The sequence below is a fragment of the Palaemon carinicauda genome, chromosome 21 (genome assembly GCF_036898095.1).
Source record: "Palaemon carinicauda isolate YSFRI2023 chromosome 21, ASM3689809v2, whole genome shotgun sequence".
Lineage (NCBI taxonomy): Eukaryota > Metazoa > Arthropoda > Malacostraca > Decapoda > Palaemonidae > Palaemon > Palaemon carinicauda.
Window position 1 is genome coordinate 113,133,560 of NC_090745.1, and position 13,693 is coordinate 113,147,252.

Below are 13,693 nucleotides of genomic sequence, written 5' to 3' on the forward strand. Positions count from 1 at the left end.
ATATCAACCTTACATTGACCATCTTCTCCATGAATTTACATAAACACGAAGTCAATGCAATAGGTCGATAGCTTTCTGCTAAAAACTTGTCCTTACATTGTTTTAAAAAGGCTAAATTAATGGCTAGTTCCCAAACACTTGGGTAACTATGATCATGCCATATTCTATTAATAATACTTAAAATAAATAACTTTGTATTAAAATGTACATGTTTAACCATTGCATATGGAATTCCATCGGGTCCAGGAGCTGCATCGTTGCAAGTAGCGAATGCGGAATCAAGTTCTTTCAGTAAAAGGAGAATTATACGATTATTCCCTTCCTGTTGCAAAATTTAAAATCTTCTTTACTTCAATGCTCCTGTACTGGTGACCAGGAGCTGCTACACTCTTGCACGATACATTTTAAAAATGGTCAGACAGGGCATTGCTAACTTAATTTCCTTCAGTCACAAACTGACCATTCACTTTCAACACTGGGTGGGGGCTTCGGGGTAAATTTGCCTGCAATTTTTTTTATTTTCCTCCATACAGAAGATGGTGGTGTTCTACTGTTAATGGAGGAAACAAAAGCCGCCCAAGATTGGCGTCTAGCTTCTTTCATGGCACGACGAACTGTGCTCTACATTTTTTGTATATCAAATTTTCATCAGTACGGCGTCTACGCAACCTAATCAAGAGATTTTCTGGTGGCTCTGTGCAAGGCTGTTAATTCTGAGGACCACCACGAGACTGGTCGTCTTTTGAATAGTCCTGTGGTTTTGGGAATCGAATTGATTCCTGCTGTATGAAGAGTGCCATTCAGTAGGTCTATAGCTTCATCAATACTTTCAAACTGTTCTGCTCTCCCTTCGATTTCACTTGGCTCAGAAAACTTAACTCAGTCTGCCTTGTCTAGATTCCAACGTGGCGATCTTTGCAAAGGCGGACCCTTGTTGGTGTTTATAATGATTGGTGCATGATCACTAGTATGCCAATCATCTAATGTCCTCCATTCAAAATCAAGAAGGCAGTTAGAGCTTGCAATTGAAAGGTCAATGCATGACAAAGTACCTGTCTGAACATGGAAGTGCGTGGGCTCTCCTGTATTAAGGAATCCCACATCCTCATTCTCCACAATTTATGAGATAATATTGCCCCTTGTGTTGACCAAAACATCACCCCATAAAGGATGTCTACCATTCATATCTCCCAGTAAGAGAAAAGGTTGAGTTGTTGAATGACCTCTGCTAAATCATCATATAAAATATCATTTGGAGGCAAGTACAGAGAGCAAATTGTATATTTTCTCCCTATGCAGGATTGTACGTATAGACATAGGTATTTGAGGAACATCTCGACGAATGTATATGAAACTTCCGCCATGGCTCCCTGCTTGTTGATTATATGGTGTTCTATAGCTAACATACTCTCGAGGACTAGGAGTGTTAGAATCAAGCATATTTTCCTGTAGACATAATTATGGGGGAATGCTCATGAATTAGGAGCTTAAGTTCTTCATATTTCGCCCTCAAACCCTGACAGTTCCATTGCAAAATGGAGGAGAAAACTATGGATTATTTCTGGAAGACATCTTGGATGAGGTCTTCCCATTAGTAGTTTTTAATCTAACATCATTACCTGTAGGTTTCTTCAGAGGTGGTCTTGTTTTATGTTGGGTTTTATGTTTGTGTTTTTCTTTGTATCCTTTTGATCTATTTGTTGAGGTGGATGGTGGACCTCAACTTGAATTTCAGATTTATTCAGTTTATCTTCTGGTTCATTAGAAACATCAACAAAACATCAAATTTATTTGATGTCATAACCTTAACGTTTCTAATGGAGGGTGGAGAGAGAGATGGAGGTCTCTTTTCCTATTATCGGTGGTGAGGATTTATCAGGTTTTTGCACCCTCCCTACCACAGGTGCACCTGGCAACTTTGTTTCGGGTGGAACTTCCATCAAATCAGGCAAGGACATGGCCTGAGAGAGGTTAGTACTATTGATGGCAATGGGGGATGAAGTTTGTATAGAAGTGGGCAGTGTCGCAGTTTTAATACAGTGGCAAAGCCTTGGAAGGCAATATGCTTACCTTGTCACGTAAACCTTTACTATCATTAGATGATTTATTTCTTTTCTTGGAATTACTGGCAGCACTATGTGGGTTCGATGTCTCCTGTGGTATATTTTCTCTTGATTTCAGTGCCTTTGCACAGCGGTTTGGTTTTTTCAGTAGTCTTTTGGAATGTCCTACACTTGTGTGTTCTACACTGGATTTGTTGAGGGCTGTTACTTCAAACTTATAAATCTTGCAGCTCCTGTCAGTGGATTTATGGTTTGAATTGCAATTCAAACAGGTGGGCTCAAGTGAACACTCCATGATAAGGACTGGCACAGATGCTACACATTTTTTCATTTTTACAAACTTTAGAAGGATGTCCAAATTTTAAACATTTGAAGCACTGTAGGGGCTTTTGTTTAAATGGTCGAACTTTTATTCTTTAATTTTCAATATCGATGTGGAAAAGCACATCAGCATCCTGGAAAGTAAGAATAATCATTGACATCCCAGGAATCTTATGCACTTTCCCCACTGTTAATGGGCACATGGCTAGTATTTCCTCTTCTGTAAATTCGTACAGATTTTTATTGAAGACTACTCCCCTTCCGTAACTAAAGTTTAGGTGGGGTTTGACATCTAACATATCCTCATCACTGCTTGTCGTAAGGTTAGACAGTATTACTGATTGCATGTATGATTTTGCATGGATTAGGAAGCTTTTTCCCAAAGCGAGATATATCACCTGGTGCAATGGTTCCTACCTTTTTCTGAATTAGTTTGCTAATTTTAATATAATTCCCATTACTCCCTTCAGGCTCGGCAACAAGCCACATTGGTGGTTTTGGCTTTCTTTGGGGGAGCATAGTTAAATCGATATCTTTCTCAAACCAGTCAGCAGGTCTATATACATCCAAACTGTTTGTTATCTTATCACATAGGTCACCCATGACATTTAAGTTATTAATTTTGATATCATTGATGTTACATATTGCATTGAATGCTTCTTCATGATTATTATAAGTTATCCATGAATGCCATTTTTCATTTTCAAGTTTCATTCTAATTTCTTTCATCACTCCATAGCATCTAAATGCTAAATTTTATATATATCATAATGAGTATTTATTGGAATTTGGGTAACATGAAGGATTCTTAGTTTCCCTTTGTTACCAGACTTAATTGGTTTTAAAACATTAGCAGAGGGGTCCTTTTTTGTTCCTAGGTCGTCAACAGAATTTTCCTTAATTGAATTAGCAGAGGTCGTCAACAGTTCCGGGGGAGAGTCAGCGTATCCAGGGGATGGGGGTTCGTTACTTAAAGAATCCATTAGACGAGAGAGAGAGAAAAGGGTTAGTTTGATGTACCTGCTCGAGAATGTTTAGGCCATCACACGTCAGAAAGGAAATTTGCTCTCCACTATCGGCACAATGAGAGTATACTTCCCACATGGTCCACTCCATACCCTACCCGAAGGATAGCATCAAAACAGATATAGAGGCACAGGTGTAAGCTGAACCTGCCTGTTAGGACTGAGACCAAGAAATTATGGAATCATCCTCCCCATATCTGTAATGACGGGCTTCCGGCCAAAAGCCGAGAGTCCTACCCCAAGCATTGGATCCCCTTGGATTACAAAGACCCAACACTTGAGAATAGTACCGCCAAAAAGGTCCAAACCATCTTCGGGATTGCTGAAATCATCCAATACTCTCACATATAGCTTTGAATGCAAACACCTCCCAACCGTGACACCTCCTCCCACTCATCAAAGCAGGCAGCAATAAAGGATGTATGAACATCCCCGCCGGGGCTACAATGGATGTAGAAACATCCAAGCCATAGGAGAAAAAAAAAAAAAAAATAAATAAATATATATGTACATAATATATACACATATATGAGGGAAATTTTTCTCAGAGTTTGGAAAGCAAGACGAAAGAAAGTTTATGAAATTAGGATAAGGTCGAAGTAATATTGAGAAAAAGAAAAAGGTGAAAGAGAAATTTAGATTCGAACTGGGGGAGCAATTTCCCCAAGTTCGAGAGCCCTCTTGCCCGTCACCAAGTTTCAGCACGGGAATGAAATGCCGTGCTGAAGCTCTATGACTTCAAGGCATTCTCTCATTAAGAGGGACGCTTAGGAGAACTCTCGTGACGAAGAGCAAGAACGAATCATAGCGCTCTTCTTCTTGAAGCGCCTAGATGATCCCTCGCGAGAGGAAGGCGATCGCGAGGCAGAACGATGACGTGAGGAAGCGCTCTTATGTTTGTGACGAGAGCACTTATAGTCTCTCGGCGTTTCATTTCGTGGAGACGGAAGGCGAGGAAGAGCGAGAACGATGACGTCTCTCCCTATGTCGCCTGTCTCTCCGACGAGAACGTCTGGGTGAAGGAGAGCGAGCTCTCCTTTTCCCCTTCTCTCTCTCCCTCCTAGCCTCCGAGGAGAGCGAGGACGAGGAGGAGAAGGGGGAGGGGGAGGTACTGCGATGTTTGCGCTTGCGACGTAGTTTCGTAAGAGCACAAGTGAGGAGCGAAGTAGGCGCCGCGGGAGCGTAAGTTACTATGTCTGCTGAAACTTCTGCGGGCGCCGACCGAGTTGACGGGAGGTAGGCGAGGTCCGGAACTCCCAAGGGTTCCAAAACAGAAGGGACCCGAGGTAAAACTCTGCCCGCGAGGAACTGGTTCCACACTTCCTACAAAGGAGAACCAGGAAGTCCAAGGGCAGGCCATACCGCTCGTACGTGATCTGGAATGGAAGCGGTAAGAGTCATTCCCGGTGGCGGAAGAAATTGTCCCACTGGGAGGGGCAACGTGATCTGCCTGACCAAGGGGAATGAGGGTCAAGTCAATGGTGCTGCTCTTCCTTGACTTCCTCCCGGAGGATGGAGGCAAGGAAGAGTCTGAAGGGAGAGATCGAGATGCTGAAGAGGCCCGAAACTCCTTACCTTACGACGGCAAACCTGGGGGTAACAGACCCTTTTTGGATTTCTTCTTCCTCTTCCCGAACTTTTCCCACTGAGAGGGCGACCATTCTCTACATACTTGGCAGGGGGAGCCTTCAGAACACCTATGACCACTGCACGAAGGGCATAGGGAATGAGGATCCACCTCCGGTGGTGACAATGTGTCAAAAGATTTCGGGGGAAAACTGGAACACTTCCCCATAATAGAGGACATCACATCTAACAAAGAAAGAGTTAATCAAAAACACAATAAAGAAAGACTAGTCGGCCTGTCAAACAAAAGCAGGAGTAGCGGTGTTACCACTGCGACTGCTATTATTCGATTGAAGGAATTCGGTAGCTACCGACCGGCAGTCCCCCACCACTAACAGGTGGATAACTACCGGCCTGGTCGTTGACGACCTTGTTAAGGTTTTCTGCCGTATTTTCCAGTCGCGCTAGAATATATCCTATATAGTAGTAAAAAATGAGGGTTTGTATCAAGTGTAAGAACAATTAAGTTTTAAGAGTACCCAACTCAACCTTAGATTTTCACGAAAAAATACTTCTATTGATGATTCAATATCACTGATAAATACAGCACACATTTCAAGATTAATTCCTATGCATATAAAGTTAAGGGAATTTAACTAAAATTTATAACACTTAACAGGACTCCCATTAATCCTCTTCCACATTTGTTGGATTAAGTTATAAACTAAATTTTCTAAACTATTAAATGTCCATCATCAATCCCACTTATCATACTATACTGTACTGTAATTTTTGTCTTTACTATCTATATAAAGCTTGTAAAATGTGGTAATTTTACAGTATTTACAAGAAAGATTGACTACTTGGTAAAAATTTAATCATCTGATCAAGTTACAGTCTACTTGTAATTTAAATTTGTTGATGCTTGCATGTAAAGCTTGCTTCACTTCATATCTTTTTCTCCTTTTGTCATTTCGTGTGTACAAATTCTATGGTTGAAAGCAATTTATAATTAAAACAATACACAGGGGGTTCAGATTGACTGTTTGGATCTTAAACACCATCTTTAAAGAAAACTTGCAGATTCAATGTCCAGATGAAGATATGGCAAAGAAGATTCTTCTTTTAAAAACGGATAACGACGACTGCCAGATGTCTGAAATAAGCAAGAAAAAATTAATATGAAATACTGGATAAAAAATTTGTTAGCAAAATTCCTGTTATGTACAACAGTTTGCATTAAAAAAAGGGTGGGGACAGATTTCAACATAAAAGTAAATCTGAGAAATATTATTGACAATAACAAGTACAGGTGGTAAATAATTTTTGCAGATAAGTAATACTTGTAACTAACTACAGAAGTAGCTTTAAGATAAGAGAAGTTAAGTTTGTAGATCTTAAACCTTTTGTTCAAGTAAAAAGACCAGCTATGACATTATCACTATCAAAGGAGTCAGAGCCACAAAGATTGGTTTTATAACTACTAGTAAAGTATCATTACACAAGATCTAGAATGAAGAGTAATAAAAGATAAATTTTCATTTCAAAGGATCAACATCAAAACCATCCATTCTTTACTATGGCAATGGATCAAGTTACAAGAGGATCAAGAAGGATGCTTCAGAAAGCTGGTGTTCCCGGATGACCTGTGTTGATTCTAGCAATGCTGGTCACCAACCAGATATATCCGTTATACCATACTGCTGTACATACTACAGACAAAGGGCCACTATTCCTATCAAAAATAATCTGTGCAGCCGACTAGCTATCTGGAAGCTATTCATCACTATATCTAGATCAAAGCATTTAAACCTCTTCTGCCTGTTTTTTTTTTTTTACTTAATAGATGATAAAGCATTCAACTTTACATGGACCTAAGGATCTTTCCATAGATAACCATTTTCCTGATTAAATAAATTGTTTTATATTGTTTGAGCTGTTTTGATAGTATTCCAAAAATCTATAAACTCCGTTTTGTTGTTCTAAGAATTTCCTATCTATTTAGTCAGATTCTTTGGTGTCCCACCAATCTACGAATGCTCCAATCATTGTTTTTTATATTCCAATTCTATTATTGTATGGCTGGGTTATAGTGGTAAAGTGATGTTCCCCTCCTCTACTAGTGATTCTTGCGGTGGGTTACAACCTTACCAATGGGAGGGATATAATGCCAGTCATCATAACTAGGCTAAGAGATTGTTCCCCATCTGTTTCCTCCTCTTCCAGGGGGAAAAAAGCAGAAATCTTACCTGGTGACACATGACAACCCCCCCCCCCCTTTGGATCTTTCTTTATCAGAGCTTTCCGAAACTCCGGTAACCAAGGACGGCCATATTTTTTTAGGATCCTGAATAGATAGAGTATCACCCACAAGGAAGCGAGGCCAACTTTCCTATTCAGAGGTTCCAAACAAGGTCTTTCCCACAGAAGGAAGCCACAGCCTTTCCTAAGTAGACATTTTTCCTTTCAGATGGTTTAAGGGTATCTACCATGGCACGATCTTACAAGTTTGGTCATTCCATTCGAGAGTGAGCGCACAATTAGCCTTACACCCACAGATCCATTAAACAAGGATCATCAAAGTCACTACACGCGCCATCTGAGCGAGCACACGAGCTGAACACGCCGCTACCTGCAAGTGTATCCAATCTGATACATCAATATCAAGTCTCACCATAATCACGTATATGGTAAGAGGACAAGTTGCCACCAATTCACGATAGAGTTGTGCGGAAATGGCAGGAGTGTGTCTCATTGAAATTAGATAAATAGGCAACTACGATACTTATTCCTAGGTCGATGAAGACCGTATAAAAACCAGATTTACCTCAATTTCAGGTGCATGAGAGAAAAGAAGGTGGAAGAGCCTTCCCATCTTTTCCTCGAGTAGCTCGCACTACCATCAAGAAGAAACGGAGGTCAGTCTCTCATTCAGCTTCCAGGTGCAGAGTTCTCAATGGGATCCCCAATACATCTTTTTCTCCACAGGTTTCCAGCTTAGAGAAGGATACTTAACTGTCTTTACCTCCTCCAATATGTCATAACCTCGAGTCATTGGCGAGAAACAGTCGAGGCTGAAATCGGTCAGTTTCAGCAATTTCATCACAGTTTCCGGTATGAAGAGAAAGATGTTTATTCCTGGCAGAAGCTTCTACGATATCTTTCCTCCCTCGAGAAGTTGCTTCCCTTCAGGAGAATCTACCTTCGTTCACTGCAGGAGAGATTGAAGAGTCAGTGGTCATAAGCATCAGAACCTCCATCAGTTCTTACTAAAGTCCCCAGAGCAGTGAGAACAGATTTCCTGGTGGTTGAAGGAAGAGAACCTGTTAGCCAGAACACTGCTACAGGTTTCCGCAACAGTTTCTTCTCGTCAGGGTTTTTGGGAGCTTTCCTACGGATGGAACAGATTTCAAGGATATGGTCAAAGAAGGACAAGACCTTTCACGTAAACTCCCTAAAAATGAAAACTGCTTATCTGGCATTACCACTTTTGAGAGATCATCAAGAGTCAATCTGTAGTATTGATGAGGGACAATTAGACCAGTGACCAACAAACAAGAAGGCTCAATATCCCACCTGTTATGTCAACTCGCTGTAGGGATAGGACATTGGGCGCAGATAAATGAAGTTCTTCTTTCAGCCCACTTTCTCCCAGGAGAGAAGTTTATGACAGCAGACAAACTGAACTGACTGGGGACAACAGTTGGATCAGAATGGTCTTTGCATCCTCAAATGGCAAAGAATCTTATCCCTTTGCAAATATGTATGCCACCCGCTTGAAGTCCTCCACAGCAGATTTTTTTTTTTTTTGGGGGGGGTGGGGGAAGGGGTATGCCCCACTCAATGCCACTATTCTATTCGTGGACTTTTTGTTTTTCTAAGGAAAAAGTTCTCTAATCACAGCAGTAAAAGCCAGTCATTTGCTCACCCTTAAGCCAGGTCTTTGGAATGGAGAAAAGAGACTCCTCTTCAAGGGTATTCTCAGCTCTGATCAAGAGTTTTGAGAAGTCTTACCACATCAGGAAATTAAACTTGCATCTTGGACCATGATTAAGGTTTTAAGGTTACTAAATATGACTATGAACCTCTTCAAAGAGCCTCAGATCAAGACTTCACCTTAAAAAAGGTCTTCCTTCTGACCTTAGCCTCATCTAAGAGTGAGCAAGCTGCTTGGTTTAACGTATAGTTTCATATTCCAAGGGATGGAAAGAAGGGTTTTTTTTTTGTTCCAGAGATCGGGCCAAACCCAATAATCCATACATTGCCGAGAGATTTGGTTCCCTTTCCACCTCTATCATAGGCAACTGATGATCAGGATAGTCTGTAACTTCATCCTGAGATGGCAGTTAAATGTTGCCTTATGATAACTGCTCCTTTTAGTCCCAATGCCCTAACTTATCTTCTACTATAGGTCACAACACAAAGAGGGTAACTAAGAACACCATAGTTTTCTGGTAGCAAAAGTTATGCTTAAAGCCTATAAATTCTTGGGAGGGCACTTCTTACAGAACTTACGACAACCATGGTATTGCTAAAACCTTGGCTTTTCTCTAAAACCACCCAGTAGCCAAAACCCTTAGTGCTGTGGTCTGGAAGACACCACCTTTACTGCAGATTCCCTTAGGGACTGTACCCACTGATAACTTTTGGGTCCAGTAGTTGCTGCTCTACAGATAATCTAAATATTTAGCTTACAGGAAGGATAACCTGCTTGGGGTTGACTTCTTGACCTCCCCTCTCACACGAGCCAGTCCCAAGATGTTATCTTTTTGATCCGGGCTAAGGGTTATGACTAAGGGTTACCAACTTGTGGCTCTATTCAAATTCAAAGGTATATTAAGGCGAATTTTACTTTTTTTTAATTACATGCAGATAGTTAAACTTCAAATATTAAATAATTCAATATTTAAATAACCCTGACTTTAAATTACAAGGAAAATGCTGCTTTATGCCTTTTAGAAGGGCTGTTATTTGAATGAAAGCTTGCAGTATTTGTCGAAGTTCTTGAGAAAAGAGAGTTAACTTTCCATCACTGAAAAAATAGACAATCTGCAGATAGTGAGTTTGATATTCATGCCATAAAAACAGCTTTCTTAAAATTGAAAATAGGTTTTAAAAGACATTCCAAGAATTCAAAATGGGAAAAAGCAACCCTTTTTTCAGATCAAACTTTTGTGGGCACATATCTCTGAAATAAGTTTGTCAACCTTTACTAATGTGAACCAAACACTTTTAATTTGAAAAGAGCCGATTTGCAAGAAAAAAAAAACACTCCATATAAATCATGAGTTTGTATTTGTGTAGGAACAGACTACAAATTCTAAGGAATTTTTTGTCGTTATACAAAACAGAATAATTTATCTTAAATGTACCCCTTCATTTATATCTCAAGTCTTGACCATGAGAGAAACAACTCAGCCGGTCCTTCCCACTGTGGGTGGGATAGCTGATAACCATACATTAGAATAATCCCATTAATTTCTCAACTCTGTTCATAACTACATGACTTGGGAGTAAACCCAAATACATGACTCTGGTTTGTATAACTAGGAAAAACAAAAATTATATTTTGAAATCTAGAAAACTGTGGTTTTACAAGCCACTGACAAAAAATTATAATTGAATTTACTTCACTGTCTGATACTTAGGGTTATAGGTTAGTGTAGCTCCAACTAGGTCAATTTAAGATATGCCGACACATTTACATCTCCAAAACTTTTTGTCATCGTGAAACCGACATTGAAAACAACGAAGTGATTATCATACTCATCTTTAGCTATGCTACATTCTGACCTTCAGCAACACAAACCAGAGAAGGGTCAACCAAATCTTAGAAAAACTTTGCTTGACTTTTAAAGCAATAACCAGGAGAAGGGATTAGCACAGGGCCTAGAATTGCCTGAAATGCCAGACTATAAAAATATTACTATACTCATGTGTGTAAACACAAAAATCACTAAATATGAGAGAGAAAAAGTGGAGGAAATTACCACTTCAATCTGGAAAGCTATTTTCTCTCATGCTAACCCTTGGCCATTGCTACAGCCATCTGCCTTTCCCTAAAGATAGGGTAGGTTTTGGGGGTTAATTCCAAGTTGGAATGCTAAGGGGGAGGGGGATTCCCATATCTAGGTCATCAAATCGCCATTTTTATTCAGAGGAAAAAAAAAAAATCATAGGATTAAGATTTGCTGATGTAAGGCCATGCAAAATTATTTTTTCCACAAACTCAAATAAAGTTATTTAAAAAAAAATATAACTGGCTTACTGTACATACAAATATAAAGACAAGCATCTATCTCACAACAGGTTTAGTTTCAACATTTAAAAAATCGTTGCTCATTCAATTTACTATATTTAAACTAACCTTATTTCACTCCTGTTTGTCTCCATTTACTCCCTAAAAATGAACAGTACGTTAACATCATTTTGGTAGCGTAATATGGTGTATCTTGTCATTTACGAATGGAAAGTAATCGATGAAAAGGAATTGGGTTGTCAACCATTCTGCTGGGAAAAAAAAATTAAAACATAAGGCGAGAGGACAATATTTGTACAAAAATATTTCAGTTAAAAACATAAGTGTTGGATCAGGTTACATCCTGTACACATTTTAAACTCAAATCCCAGTGATACTGTACCGAGGTTTCACTTTAGTTTCAACTATACTCCCCAAAGCTGTATAGTATAATGAAAGTAACTGGGACACAAGAAACGTTGGGAATAAAGGAATGAACAATGCTTTTGATCAGGCAAGGTGTCTATAATAAGTAAGATGTACGGATGGTTGGAAAAATTTAGAAAAATTTAGTGACTTCTTTGATTCATACGGTACGGAAGGCATTAGTGTGGTTAGTATATCATTGGAGCCGAGGCATTTAAATCCTTGTTAGATACTGCAAAAATTAGGTGAAAACTAAACTACTGTGGGTTTCATAGTGCAAAGAAAGTTTTTGGGCAAGAACTGTCATTAACACACTTATCAGTACGAAATATTGTGCGCGCGCATGCGTCTATGTAAATGTCTCAATTTTTAATTGACACATTGAGTAACTAAAACCAGTTACTTATTCAAATCGGTCGAAGGTAATTGACAGCTTTGTTAAAAAAGTGGAAAAGTTTTGTGGCAAACAATTCTGCAACCATGACAACATTCATGTTCTGAGATGGCCATGTTTACCTCCATAATACAAATCTATGACTGATGATGTCCCAAGTCCAAATGATGATTGCAAAGGTGGTAATCAAAAAAGTATAACAGTCACTTAACTATTAATCATAGTGCCTATCATTCTACTACACCATACATTCAGATCTCTCTCCCTCTAATAACCATTTACCGTATACAGTAGCTACCCGAGAGAAAGAGAGAGAAGGAAGGGGAAGGGGAGAGCACGTGAGGGAAAAAAGGAGAGGCAGGAGGAGGAGGGTCGAGGTGGAAGGAGCAGCTTTTTTAAACTGCTGAAATCGGTCAGTTTCAGCAATTTCATCACAGTTTCCAGTATGAAGAGAAAAGTTTATTCCTGGCAGAAGCTTCTACGATATCTTGCCTCCCCCGAGAAGTTGCTTCCCCTAAGGAGAATCCACCTTCATTCACTGCAGGGGAGATTAAAGAGTAAGTGGTCATAAGCATCAGAACCTCCATCAGTTCTTGCTGAAGTCCCCAGAGCAGTGAGAACAGATTTCCTGGTGGTTGAAGGAAGACAACCTGTTAGCCAGAAGGCTGCTACAGGTTTCTGCAACAGTTTTTTCTCGTCAGGGTTTTTTGGACCTTTCCTACGGATGGAACAGATTTCAAAGATATGGTCAAAGAAGGACAAGACCTTTCACGTAAACTCCCTAAAAATGAAAACTGCTTATCTGGCATTACCACTTTTCAGAGATCAAGGGTCAATCTGTAGTATTGATGAGGGACAATTAAGACTAGAGACCAACTAGTGACCAACAAACAAGAAGGCTCAGTGTCCCACCTGTTATGTCAACTCGCAGTAGGATATGACATTGGGCGCAGATAAATGAAGTTCTTCTTTCAGCCCACTTTCTCCCAGGAGAGAAGTACATGATAGCAGACAAACTGAACTGACTGGGGAAAACAGTTGGACCAGAATGGTCTTTGCATCCTCAAATGGCAAAGAATCTTTTCCCTTTGCAGACATGTATGCCACCAGCTTGAAGTCCTCCACAGCAGTCTTATCGGTTTTTTTTTTTTTTGGGGGGGGGAAGGGGTATGCCCCACTCAATGCCACCATTCTACTATTTGTGGACTTCGTTGTTTTTCTAAGGAAAAAGTTCTTTAATCACAGCAGTAAAAGGCAGTCATTTGCTAACCCTTAAGACAGGTCTTTGGACTGGCAAAAATAGACTTCTCTTCCTCAAAGGTATTCTCAGCTCTGATCAAGAGTTTTGAGAAGTCTTGCCCACATCAGGAAATCAAACTCGCATCTTTGAGCATGATTAAGGTTTTAAGGTTACTAAAAACGACACTTTATGAACCTCTTCAAAGAGCCTCAGATCAAGACCTCACCTTAAAAATAGGTCTTCCTTCTGAACTTAGCCTCATCTAAGAGTGAGCGAGCTGCTTGGCTTAACGTATCTTCGTTTCATACTCCAAGGGATGGAAAGAAGTTTTTTCTTTTTTTGTTCCAGAGATCAGGCCAAAACCCATAATCCATACATTGCCAAGAGATTTGATTCCTTTTCCACCTCGGCTATCAGAGG

The 13,693-nt window shown here is 39.8% G+C and overlaps 1 long non-coding RNA gene across 3 annotated transcripts in view; it reads right to left on the reverse strand.

The window, feature by feature from the left end:
- Positions 1-5,426: 5,426 nt before the first annotated feature.
- The window catches only part of LOC137614751 (uncharacterized), a 47,537-nt gene continuing 39,270 nt past the window's right edge, over positions 5,427-13,693 (reverse strand). For 2 of the 3 annotated variants that reach the window (XR_011039145.1, XR_011039147.1), the window contains exon 4: positions 5,427-6,131. This is a non-coding gene — a long non-coding RNA (uncharacterized lncRNA). Of the gene's footprint in view, positions 6,132-11,342; positions 11,486-13,693 lie in introns of all 3 variants that reach the window. The other variant, XR_011039146.1, reaches the window with a different exon arrangement.